The 13596-nt window shown below is 44.3% G+C and overlaps 1 protein-coding gene and 1 long non-coding RNA gene across 3 annotated transcripts in view; one reads left to right on the top strand and one right to left on the bottom strand.

The window, feature by feature from the left end:
• SUSD1 (sushi domain containing 1) overlaps window positions 1–13596 on the top strand; it is a 183353-nt gene that overhangs the window by 148935 nt on the left and 20822 nt on the right. The window lies entirely within an intron of this gene.
• Window positions 5797–12125, bottom strand: LOC139079557 (uncharacterized). Its single transcript, XR_011533261.1, has 2 exons — window positions 12019–12125; window positions 5797–7268 (listed from the first exon to the last, which is right to left on the bottom strand). It is a non-coding gene; the product is annotated as an uncharacterized lncRNA (long non-coding RNA).

Here is a 13596-nt window from a genome sequence, read left to right as displayed (position 1 = left end):
GCCTGGCCATCCTAGTGAGGAGCAGGTGGCTGCCGGAACCATGCTTGAAGCCAATCCTCTTGCCACAGGGGCCTGAGATAGGCCAATAATGACACAAATAGCAGGCACTGCTGAGTGTGTGCTTTGAGATCAAGGCAGGAAGAGGCCTCTTTAGGCTGGGGGCTTGGAGGTAATTCCATGACTGAAGTGACATTCGACCTTCCATTCTTAGAATTATGGCTAAAGTTCCACAGAGCTTCAGCAATTCACTCAAAGCAGAAGCCAAACAGGCTTCTGTGGGGAAAGTGGAAATCAGCTGATAGGTGTTCTTGGTACCACAGATATGTTAGGGGTCCTCCCGCAGCGGCAGCTGGTAGGGACCAGCGGTGGTCAAAGTGATTAGCAAAGTTGCTTACAAGCCAAGACCATGAGTCACCATCGGTGGAGCTTGGTGTCCTGGGGAAGGCCGAATCGCATGCTTCCCCTCTTCATCACCAGGATCCTGCCCCCCTTCAGAGGTTTTCTGAGGACACCCAGGACCAGCATCCGTTGAGGTGTGGGGAACAGCCTGATCTCTTAAGCTTGGAATGTTGAGGCCTGAACTTGCTCCCTGGCTAGAAAGCTCTGGTCCTAGGCGGGATAATTTATTGAGGTATTTGCCTGTTTTCTTTGTATGTTACTCAGCATTCCAGCAGGTAGCCAAGTCTATGTGCTCCTTTGCTGCAGGGCCAAAGAAGAAGTCATCTGCAGACCATCTCCCTTCCTGACTTTTCCCTTTGTCCTGAGGGAGTTGAGCGTACTATGCTAGGGAAGGGAGCTGTAGAGTGGCTTTGAGGAGTGGAGTCCCTGGTAGGGAAAGAATGAAGATTTTTCCCCAAGGGAAGGAATGGATGTCTGGGGCTCTGTGGTTCATCCCTCACAGAATCTCAGGAAGATGGCAAGACATCCAGAGACAACAATTCCATGTGCAATATAGGAAGGATCTTCCTGGACTCTGGCTACTGAGACTCTCAACCCTGACAAAGGTTTTCACGGGGCAACAGGGCCAGCCAGCTTCAGAGACCCATGGAAGCTTGGCCTACAGCCATCTTGATGGAAACCATGTAGATAAGAGTTTGCTCATAGGTCAAATCTGGTCTGCCACCTGTTTTTGTATGACCTGTGAGCTAAGAATGGTTTTTACATTTTTAAATTTTGAATAAAAGTCATAAGAAGAATAATATTTTATGACGTGAAATTCAAATTTCAGTGTCCATAAGTAAAGTCTTATTGGAACATAGCCAAGCTCATTCATTTACTTATGGTCTATGGCTGCTTTCAAGCAACAATGGTAGAGTTGAGTAGTTGTGACAGAGACTTCTCTGGCCCTCAAACGCTAAAATATTTACTATCTGATCCTTTGCAGGAAAAGTTTGCTGGCCCCTGATGTACACTGATGGCCAGAAATGCCTCCTGGTCACCAGCTCTAAGAGTGGGGATGGGAATGGGAGGTGGGGAGAGAAGAAAACACTTTCAATCTGAAATTAAATTTCCCACCAAGTGAATGGGATGGGGGCTCCACGTCACACCCACCCTAATTTTATGTAAAGTAAGTAAAGCAATGCATTCTTTCTTGTGCATTCAGGTTTGTGTTACAAATTCATTCCCATCATGCTTTATTTCATAGGCCTTCCTGGCTGTCGTGTTACTGGTCCTGTTTTGGAGTTAATACCCATATGTCTCCTCCATCTCCACGTATCCAAATCCTACCACCAGGTCCATCTTAAAAGTTGTCACCCCCGGGGGCTGGCCCCATGGCCGAGTGGTTAAGATCCACCCCCTCTGCTTCAGTGGCCCAGGGTTTTGCCAGTTTGAATCCTGGGTGCGGACATGGCACCGCCCGTCAGGCCATGCTGAGGCAGCATCCCACATGCCACAACTAGAGGGACCCACAACTAAAAATACGCAACTATGTACCAGGGGGCTTTGGGAGAAAAAGGAAAAATAAAATCTTTAAAAGTTATCATACCTTCTCCACCCTGGAAGTCTTATTTGTTTTCTCAACTTGCAGATCCACCTAACAAGATTTTTCAGAACAAACTCGCTTTCAAATATCCTGACTGGTTTTCCTTGCACAGTTGGACCACTTCTCCCACGTTAAAAAGTTCTGATGTGATTTCTCCATCCTCTAAACTCCCACTGGACTCTAACGCACATAATCACCTTATGATAATTTGTGTAAATTTCTTGGGAGTTTCTTTTCCGCCCCCCTGAGCTTTATTGAGGTATAATTGACAAATAAAATTGTAAGATATTTAAGGATTGGCACCTGGGCTAACAACTGTTGCCAATCTTTTTTTTTTTTTTTCTGCTTTATTTCCAAAACCCCCCCAGTACATGGTTGTATATCTTAGTTGCAGGTCCTTCTAGTTGTGGGATGTGGGACACTGCCTCAACGTGGCCTGACGAGCGGTGCCATGTCCGCGCCCAGGATCCGAACCCTGGGCCGCCGCAGCGGAGCGCGCGAACTTAACCACTTGGCCATGGAGCCGGCCCCTAAAATTGTAAGATATTTAAAGTGGACAGCATGATGATTTGATATTCGTATACATTGGGAAAAGACTCTTACCATCAAGTTAATTAACACGTCCAGAACCTCCCATAGTTATTTACTTATTTTGGTGAGAATTCTTAAAAGCTACTCTCTTAGCTAATTTCAATTACACAATGCAGTATCATCGGCTATGGTCACCATGCTGTCCATTACATCCTCTCTTGTGAGTTTCTTGAGTGGTGGGACTGAGTCTTAGGCAGCTAAGCCATACCAGACAAGAATCAGCATGACTCGGGTTTCAATTCCGGCTCCTCCACTAGTCGTATGGCCACGGTAGCATTGATGTCTTTGGGCCTCAGTTTCATCATCTGAAAAATTCCTGGAATATTCTCTGCGCCCCCAGGGATGTGAGGATTAAGGGAGATAACGCCCTGAGACTGCTTTTTCCAGAATCGGTCTCCTCAGTACCTTTTGCCGTCCCACCCAGAGCCTGGAGCAATGCAAAATCTCCGAAACTCATACCTGGGGCAATCACACTGGGGTGAGATAAGGCCCTGTCTTTGGAAACAAGCACTTTGCCCCAACATTTTCTCCTACTCATGAGGGTGTGACACGTCCTGAGAATCAATAGCATTCCCCTGCCCGCTACTTTGATGCTCATAATCATATCATAATCACTGGACCGTAGCTGCGGTGGGAACACCGAAGAGGAGAGGAGGGGAGAGCTTGAACTGGATCAGGCAGGACTGTGAAAGCCAAGGTGAGGTGGAGGCCTGCGGAGGCTCCAAGCAGAGGAGGCTGAGCAGAGCTCGCAAAAGCTTCAGCCGATGCTGCAGGCTGGCACGCAGTCCACTCCCCAGCCCTTTCTGAGTGCTCCAGCCTCGGGCACCCAGTCACCAGTGCCCTGGGTAAGAATGTGATTTTGCAAGAGGGGAAGTGACAATTCCCTCTCTGCTCCTGCTTGGCCCTGGCTTTTGTGTCATCTCATTAGAAATGGGGCCAACTATCCCGGATAGGCCAAACCAATGTCAGGATGTACATCCTGCAGAGACAGGATAATTAATCATTCGAAATCCTCCAGATCCACTTATTTTAAAGAGTCAAAATATTGTTTGTACTTCTTCCTGTGAAACACACTTTGTGCACTTACTCTGATCACTTCCTTTGTCCCCTCAGTTGGTCCACCTCTCAGAGCCTGCTCTGTCTGAGGGATTGGGAATCAGAGTTTGGGAGCCAGGAATTCAGTTTTCTGTCTCTTGTGCTAATCCATCTTTCCACTCATTATTGTCCCTTTACACAATGAAAGACTCTCAAATAGAGGCTTTGTCTGCCTCTGGGACAGCTGTGAGGGAGTCCCTGAGGGAGGTGTGTTGACAGGAGCCAGGCTGGCTCTGAACCAACTACTTGTCTTAGACCACTATGAGAAGTCACTTTGATGTGAAGACAGGCCAGTCTGGGGAGGAGCCTTCCCTCTGCCATTTTCTGCTCCCCCCACAGTCACTGCCAGGGATCTCCCGGCTCCCAGATATGTTCGACAGACTGTGGGCCTGGGTTTTCTCCCCGGATTTTCATGGCTGGGGCAGATCTGCTCTCAGAGGATCTTTGTCCTGGCTCCATCCTTTGCCTTCTGAGGGACCCCAGTATGTGGATGACCAATATGTGGTCATCCTCTCTCTTGCATCTTAAATCTCTCCGTTACTGGGAGACTCCTATCAACATTAAAACATGCTCTTTTCTTTCATGGCCCAAAACAAAAACAAAAAAACCCCAAACAACCTCCTCAGACCCCTATGCTCCTCTTTAGATACAACCCACTTTCTCGTCTCTCCTTTACAGCCAAACTTCCTGAGGGTATTGATTACCCTCGCTGTCTCCACCCCGTCATCTCCATTCCACCTGCAACCCGCAGCAATCTGGTTTCCAGCAGAGGTGTCTCACTACCAGAGCTACTCTTTTTTTTTCTTTTAATTGAGGTCATAATAGTCTATAACATTGGGAAATTTCAGTTGTACGTTGTTATTTATCTGTCACCGTATATACGTGCCCCTTTACTCCTTATGCCCAGCCCCAACCCCCTTCTCCTCTGGTAGCCACTATTCTGATCTCTTTGTCCAAGTATTTGTTTATCTTCCACATATAAGTGAAATCATACAGTGTTTGTCTTTCTCTGTCTGGCTTATCTCACTTAACCTGATACCCTCAAGGTCCATCCAGGTTGTTGCCAATGGGAAGATTTTGTCTTTTTTATGGCTGAGTAGTATTCCATAGTGTATATAAATGACATCTTCTTTTCCCATTCATCAGTTGATGGGCACTTAGGTTGCCTCCACATCTTGGCCATTGTGCATAATGCTGCAATGAACACAGAGATGCCTAAGTCTCTTTGAATTGTTGATTTCAAGTTCTTTGGAAAAATACTCAGTGGTGGAATAGCTGGGTGATATGGTATTTCTATTTTTAATTTTTTGAGAAATCTCCATACTGTTTTCCACAATGGCTGCACCAGTTTGCATTCCCAGCAGCAGTGTGTGAGGGTTCCCTTTTCTCCACATCCTCTCCAACATTTGTTATTTTTTGTCTTGGTAATTGTAGCCATTCTAACGGATACAAGGTGATATCTCACTATAGTTTCGATTTGCATTTCCTTAGTGATTAGTGACATTGAACATCTTTTTGTCTGTCTATTGGCCACCTGTATATCTTCTCTGGAAAAATGTCTGTTCATATTCGCTGCTCATTTTTTGATTGGGTCACTTGTTTTTTTGTTGTCGAGTTGTGCTAGCAGAACCATTCTTTTGAGGACTGCTTATTCAGTCTCAGCTTATTTGATCTCCATTGACTCCTCTCTTCTTCTTGAAACATGTTTTCCTTTGGCCTCTGTGACATCTCACAATCCCAGGTTTTTCCTTACGTCTCTGACCACTTTATCTTGGTCGTCTTTATCAACGACTCCTCTATCCAGTCTCTTCTCGAAGCTCTCTCCTAGAGCCTGTTCTCATCCCATTCTCATTCCTCAAGAAATTGCATCTACTTGCTTGGCTTTAGACGCCATTAGAGAGCTCACTCCTTATAGTAGAATGGCCCCACTGCAGTGTTAGAGCTGTTGGCTTTGATGTGTAAGGCCAGGTTGGGTGAGGATAGGCCTAGGAAAGAGAGAAACTGGGGTTTCAGCCCCTAGGATCACTGAAGAAGCAGCCCAATCAAATATCTTTCCTCATCTGAGAAAGCCACTGGGGGCAGTCAAGGTGGGCTGGACTGTGATAGGGCCAGTCAGCCTGGGGATCCTTGATTGGCCTGAACCTCCCAGACCAGGAGCTCTCAGTCAGATGAATTAGCCCTAGCTCTTAAAGATACATTATCTGTATGATTTCATTTATACGAAATATCCAGAACGGGCAAATCCATAGAGACAGAAAGCAGATTAGTGACGGCCAGAGTCTAGGGGAAGGGTAGAACAGGGAGTGACTGCTCAATGGGTATGAGGTTTCCTTTTGAGGTGATAAAAATATTTCGCAACTAGACAGTGGGGATGGTTGCACAACATAGTGAACGTACTAAATGTCACCAATGGTAGAAAAAAAATAGGTCTGGGGTTTGCCCCAGAATAGGAACTACCGCCACTGAACCAAGACACATAGACCAGGGATGCATCCAAGGTCAGCTGTGACAAATAGATAAGGAACGCTGAATGGAAATGACTCTTCCCAGCAAAACCATTGAAAACCATACCTTCCCCTAAGATAGTGTATAGAATGTGCTATTCCAATTAACAGTGCACTATAGGCATGTGGTGTGATAGTAGGATATAGGTTTAAAGCCGAATTGTACACTGTTGTTCCCTTTCAAATCTTTGTTTCTGTGACTATGATGAAGTCAGATTTGATGTTTGGGTGGAGCGTTCTGGCAGTCTGAACTGAGGCTGGGGATGGAGGCTGATTTGAAATATTTAGGGCCTTGACCTGGCGGGACCCTGTAACCCCTTGAAGAAGTCTAGAATTGCCCTTGACAAGTGATGTGAATGACTGCTGCCCTGTGCTGGTCCCTCACAGATGTTGTCTTATTGTGCTTCTCACAATGACCGTATGAGGGGACACGGTGGAAGCAGGATTTGAACCAGGTCTGTCTACCTCCAAAGTCTACTCAATCCTACTGGGTCCGTGAGCCTTTGTGAGCCCTTCAATCAGAGAGAGAGGGATTGGCTGCGGGAGGGAGCTGCTGGTGGCCCAGTGGTTCTGCTTGCAGTTGCTGAGCCAGCATCCGTGACTGCATTTCTCTTACTGTCCCTGCAGTCTGGTGTGGCCCCAGGGGACATGGGCTACACACTCGTCTTGGCTGCAGCCTTGACATTTTCTCTATCCTGCTGGTAACAAAATGCGAGAGAGCCATACTGCTGAGTGAAACTTCTAGAATTTGCTTGCTTGTCAATTTCCCCCTCATGCGCGTCATCCCTGCTTCATTTCCTGACTTGTAAACAGGCAGGACGAGAGTAGGTGACTGGCAGCAAGATAACCAGAGAACTCTGCCGCGCTCACCATATCCTGTTGTTGTGAATCTCAAGTCCTGCGTTGGCATCTGCTGTCCTACTTTCCCTCTTCTTTCTGGCCGGTGGTTAGGGGGATGATTGGATTTATGAAGATCGACACTTGTATTTCTCACTGTGGGGGTCTGCGTGGTGTACTCGGAAGAGCATGAGCCTTGGAACCGGCGCTGGACTCAAACTCCAGTTCTAACACCAGACTTCAGTTTCCCATTTTACCTGGAAATAAGTAAAAGTATTGAACTCAGGGTCATTTTTGAGGGCTACACGAGATCATGGAAAAGGACTGAGCTCTTTTCCTCACTTGTAGTAGGGACTCAAGAAATTATATTTTTTCCCCTTCCCTGCCTCCACTCGCCACCCCCCCCCCACACACGTATTTCATTTTTAGCACTAAATCCAGACTGAGGATTTGACCGTGAGACCGTCTTCATACATTGTGGCACTTGGAGTGGAAGGGGTGGGATAAACGTGGTAAGTCCTTAAGAATACGGGATTCCCCTGGAAACGCCTCTGCCTCCCCTCACTGAGTGAAGCAGGAAAGGTGCAGGATTATGAAGCCCATTTTGTCTTTTTCCTCCGCTTTTCCAAAGCTTACTCCTGGCCCAGCATCCTCAGCCTGGGCCCCCACCGCCGCAAGTTACTCTCCAGGCTTTGCCCAGTGTTGTCTTCCCTCTTGGGTCAAGACTGAGGGTCGGTGGGGCCCAGACTTGGAAGAAATGATACAATATGTGGTTTGTCCCTGGAGCAGCTAATATGCTGTATTCTGTCCTTTCTCTCCTTAGGGTTAGCTTTCCCCGCAGCGTCCTGATCTCTCCTCCCCGTCTTCCCCCCAACACATGCATATCTACTCCCAAACTTCAGCTTCCAGGAAATATGGGGATCAGGCCAGGTCCCTCCAGGGGCAGCCTCAGTCCTGCCACAGCGTATTAGGACATGGTTGCCCAAGAAATTTCCAGCAGAGCAGAGAGCAGCAGAGTGAGTCAACAGATGGTCTCCTGCCTTCACTTAATAATCTGAATAAAGAGAGTAAACTTGATACTTGGATTATAATATTTCTCTATTCCTTCCTTTCCTTCCTTCGAAATCAGCCCTTGAACAAGAACACCCAGAATAACATCAGGTAGCACACATTAAGCATATGATACGTCTTCAGAACTATTCTAAGTTATTTATTTATGTGTATTAACTCATTAGCAACAGCTCTGTGAATTAGGAACAATTATTATCCCCATCGTACAAATAAAGAAACGGAGGCATACAAACGTTAAGTCACTCATCCAAGGTCATATAATTAGTGGTAAACGACAAATCAAACCAGGAAATTTAATTCTACATCCTGGGCTTTTAACGTCACACTAACGTACAATAGAGGATAACGTGACTTTAAGTGAAGCGCTATGGTCTGAATTTTGAGTCACGACTCAGAGATCAATAGTTACTGGGATGCAATCAGCATCTTTTGACTGAAATGTGTTATTTGTACATTTCTCTAACCAGAGCATGTGGGTTGGGATATGCTACATTGGTGCAGCCGTTTTTGGAAAATATAATTTGCCCCAACATATTTGAGGATGTTATAAAAATTAGGACCTTTATATAAAATACTAAGGTTTATTCTACTCTAACAAAAAGAGAGTAAAAACACCCCCCAAATTTCCTTCTTATTCCGATTTCCACTTATACCTTCAAAGCATCTCCTATCTGGAGGGTGGGGCTGGCCTCAAAGCCATCGCCCTTATATACAGAGAAATTAGAAAGATCACATAAAAAGCTTCTGCTTTCAAACGTACATATTCTCCCGGGGAAAGGATATGTTCCAATCAATTCCTTAGCTAATACGTAAAAACCTGCAGAGGGGGAAGATGAGTTTCAACCTTAAGATTTGGAGGAAGAAGCCAAATCCTTTTGGATATCCCCATGTCTAGGGGAGGCAGCAGTCATGAGTGAGCACGACTGGGTAGTTGTCCCCACTGGACTGGACTTGCACTCCCTGAATATAGCTATCCTCATTTTCCAGCTATTGCTGCCTGGAAGCCTGCCAAGAGCATTCCTGTGCCACCTCCAAACTCTTCTTACAGCACAGGCTCTGTGATGACATGAAACCGTGCAAAGTTGGGGGCTCTGAAGTTATTTCTCCCCATTGAGATAAGTTTGATTAAGCACATATCCTTGCTCTGTTTACTGGAAGAACAGACATTAAGTGGCAGGAATGTTGAAACATGAAACTTACACTATCATTAGAAAAAAATCTGTTCTAACCACAAAGATAGTGAAAGTCAATTTGAAAGCATGATGCAGCGTGGTTGAAAGAAGAATATAATAATAGTAGTCAATGATTATCGAGCGCTTTATACAGTGTATTTGATTTAATTTTCACAGTGAGCCCTATGAACTGAGTGTTAAAATGATCTCCATTTTTACAGTTGGGACAACTGAAGCTTTGAAGGTGGAAATAACTTGCCCACGGTCACACCGTCACGCGGGTGGTCAGTGATGGAGCTAGAATTCAGATCCAGACAGTCTAATTCTAGTGTTCACATTCTTAACTGCTAAGCCATGCTCCTGGGCCCTCCATGTCTGCTGTTACCCTTCTGGAGCCTGGTTGAGTTAATGGGATCACCTACCAGTTGGCCACTCAAACTCAGGAGTCATCCTTCACGAGGCCATCTCCATTTCCCTCACATCCACTATTGTGTAACATGTTTATTAAGGTTTGCCATGTGCCAGGTAGTGTAGATACAACAGAGAACAAGGCAGTAAAGATTCCTGTCCAAGTTAAGCCAATCTTCTTTGGGGTTTTAAAATTTGGAACCAGACAGAGTACGTATCAGTCTCTGTCTGGTAGTGAAACAGGTTAATGCAAGGCTGGGGGGCCTCTGGCAGCCATGTTTCCTGTTGTGTGGAGAAATCCAGAGGGAAGTAAGCTGACATTCAGAGAGAACTGGAAGGGAGAGATGGTCCTGGCAGGCTGTCCAAGATTCTGTTTCTGGCTGTCCCTGAGACCGGTTGCACCCTGCTCTCACTGCATCTATGTTAGCCTTTTGATAATTTCCACTTTCTGCCTCAGATGGTTAGAGTTGTGTTTCTGTCACTTGCAACTAAGCCATTCTTGAATGATACAAACCAAAACAAGCAGGCATCCACAAACTCACCCCCAGAGATAAGCGTTTTCACACTGTGGTGTATATTCTCATAGTAACATCTCTTAGAGCACTTGCTCAGCTCTCAAGGAGTCTTCCTGGCCATGGCTCCTGACTCACAGGGAAAGACATCTACTTGCCATGTCCATACTACTTGGCTCGACCCACTTGGCCATAATTTATTATTCCAGACAGTCATTTTTGGCCTAAATTGGGCCAATCAGTAACTCTCTGAAACTTTTACATTTGGACTATAAAGACACAGAGCCTAGGTGAGAATCATTTCATGAAAGCTGTAGCAGAAGAAGTTCCCCAAATCCATCTACTGAGAAAGATTCTGGTGTTGCTCTTGTTTCTTATGTGACCATATCTACATATGCTATCTTATTTCCTTCTAATATTTCTGTGAGTTAAGAGGTGGTTATCTTCAGTTTACAGAAAAGATAAAATCAGAAGTTATACGACTAAAACAGAAAAGATGGAGCTAGATCAGAAATGTAATTGATTAACCTGATGCAAAGCTGTCTAACTTTCTTCCATGGAACGTTTATTATCCTCTCCCCACCCAGTCCATCCTCCCGCCCCCTCCCACCCCCACCCCAGTTGGCTTTCTCCTGTAACAAAGTCTTTAGTTCAGTGTTTTCCAGGTCAAACATTGGGCTCCGTGCCCTCTAGTCTCCACATTCTCCAAGCTTATTTTCCAGATAGGCGTTCTTACAGGGCTGCAGTGGGGCTACAGTGGGGCCTCAATAGAAACAAGGTCAATACTACTTGAAAGGAATGGGCATTGTGCCCTGAGGTTTACAGCATAACCAGAACTTTTTGTGTTTTTAGATAGAGAAAGGGGTCAAACAGCCCTGCCAAGCCTGAAGAGTCGACCAACGGCTTTGTTCTAAGGGAATTTTCCTGCTTCAGGGCTGCTGAAGCGAGGCATGAAGATTTGGGGTGCAATGAGGGTGCCATGGGCGGTAGGGAGCTTGGCAGAAGTGACAATTGTATATGTCATTGAGATCTTTATATTCATTACACATAAACAACATTACATAAACAACAGTTTAGGGTATTTGCTAATGATTTCTAAATCTTCGTGTCGGTAACTAAATCCTTTTTAAACTCAGGATAAATGTAATTATTTGTGTTGCCTTATTTTTGTTTATTAATTAGATTTGTCTCTTTAATTGTTTTTGTTTTCCCAAAGAAACAGCTCTTGGGTTTACTTATCTATTCTATCCTATTTTGCTTCCTAATTAATTAGTTTCCACCTTTATCTTTATTATTTTGATCTTCTTGATTTCTTTAGGGTGGATTTTATTTAAATCCCTGTCATTAAATGTTAACACATTATTATTATTTTTTGTTTAGTAATAAAAGCATTATTAAATGGATGCATCCCATTAATTTTTATAAGTTCTATTTTATACATCATTTGCAATAGTATTTTAACGTTGGGAGTGCAGACGTCTTTTCTAGTTTCCAATTGGTAGATATTAAAAATCAAGAGGAAGTGTTGGTGACACTTGCCAGTAACATCTACATCTGGGATTGCAGAAGTGCACAAATCATCTTCGTTCAGCCACTCTACTTCTCCCCAGAGGTTCCTGCAGAGCTATCTATAAGAAACACTAATCAAATGGGAGTCAAAGCGTCATTTTAGTAATAGCTGGCCGGCTCACAACAATGTTCTCCGGAGGCTCTGGAGAAGCTAGAGCGGAGCGCGGAACTAAGGGTCAAGCCTCACAGAGGCTGTGCTCTGAATCTTGGGACCAAATATTCAGGCATCACCCTGGGAGAGCTGGCTGGGCTATAAGAGGTGCCCAGATACTCACCCCCTGGGCGTCAGGAGTCCCCAGTCACACGGAACTGGAAAAGGAGGAGGAAGTGAGCAGAGCAGTTATAAAGCCACCTGACGCAGGAAGAGAGTGGGGAGAGAAACATGTGGCATGAGGAAAGACACCAAAAGTTCCCTTCCTCTGTAGCAGAGGTTTTATCTTGGTGCCGTTGCTTTGTTATTAGCGTCTACTTAGGCTTTGTGGTCAGAGAATATGATCTGAAAAAGTTTTCTGTTTCAGAACTTAATGAGATTTTCTTGCTGGGCTGTTTCTGTGCAACTGTTTCTGGGACATTTAAAAAGAAACTATTTTATACATATGTAATGTATCTACCATGTCAAGCTTATTAAACGTATTATTCAATATTTTAATAAATTTCTTTATTGTCCATTTCATTGGTGATAGACAGATAGGAACAGTTGCAAACATATTGCTACAATTGTGTATGTAGAAAATTAGAACGTGACAAGCTTGACTATTTCCTCACTGCATCTTTTACCTTTTTATTCATGTAAAATGATTCTCTTTGTCCCATTGAAGGCTCAAGGCTTGGATTCCACTTTTCTGTTATGAATATTGCCAGGACTTTGTGTGTTTGCTTTATGTATCTTTGCCCACATTTTGTTTTAAACTTTTCTCCTTATTTTGCATTAACTGTCTTAGTCTGAAACTTTTGTGTTATGTCTGTCATATTGTTTTACGTTTTTTTGTTTTTAAAGTATTTCTTTGTGTTTCCATTCTTTTCTTTTCTTCCTCCTTCCCTCTCTCTTTCCTTTCCTCTCCTATCCTCTCCCATTCCTTTTCCCTCTTTCCTTCCTTCCTTCCTGCCTTTCTTCCTCCCTCTCTCCCTCCCTCCCTTTCTCCTCTCTCCCTCTCCCCCGATTTTCACTAATTGTAAATACAGGCAGCAAGAATTTTTAGTAAATTTATAGAACTGTGGGACCGTCACCACAATCCAGTTTTAGAACTTTCTCCTCATCCCCAGGCAACCAATGATATATTTCCTGTCTCTATAAATTTGCCTTTTCTGCAAAATTCACACAATTGAAATCATACGATACATAGCCTTTGGGGTCCGGCTTTTTTTCACTTAGCATAATGTCTTTGAAGTATGCTGTGTATCACGTATCATCATTTCATTCCTTTAACTGCTGAATAGTATGCATGCATCATGTGGATGCACCACATTTTGTTGTCCCCTCACCAGTTGGTGGACCAGTTTTTGACTGTTACGAGTAACGCTGCTATGAGTACTCCTGCGGGATCGTTTCTGTGAATGTGTTTTCATTTCCCTTAGGTAGATTCTCAGGAGTGGAATCTGTGCAAGATTTATAGCAAATTTCTGTTTGACTTTACTTTTTGTTTATGAAAATATAAGTAGATCAACAGATCATTTTTGTCAGACGTGACTGGCCTTCTTCTCGCCGTTCCCTTTTTTTCCGAAGTGAGAAAAGTGTCCTTTATTTAATTGAATACGTCCACATCAAGCTGCCGCTTTAATTCAGACTGTTTGGAACGTGAGACCTGGTGTTTTCAGTTTTGATTTGTTTTCACTGAGATGTAATTCACACAACA

The sequence above is a fragment of the Equus przewalskii genome, chromosome 26 (genome assembly GCF_037783145.1).
Source record: "Equus przewalskii isolate Varuska chromosome 26, EquPr2, whole genome shotgun sequence".
Classification (NCBI taxonomy): Eukaryota; Metazoa; Chordata; class Mammalia; order Perissodactyla; family Equidae; genus Equus; species Equus przewalskii.
The sequence above is the reverse complement of the archived record's forward strand: the minus strand, read 5'-3'. Positions and strand labels throughout refer to the sequence as shown.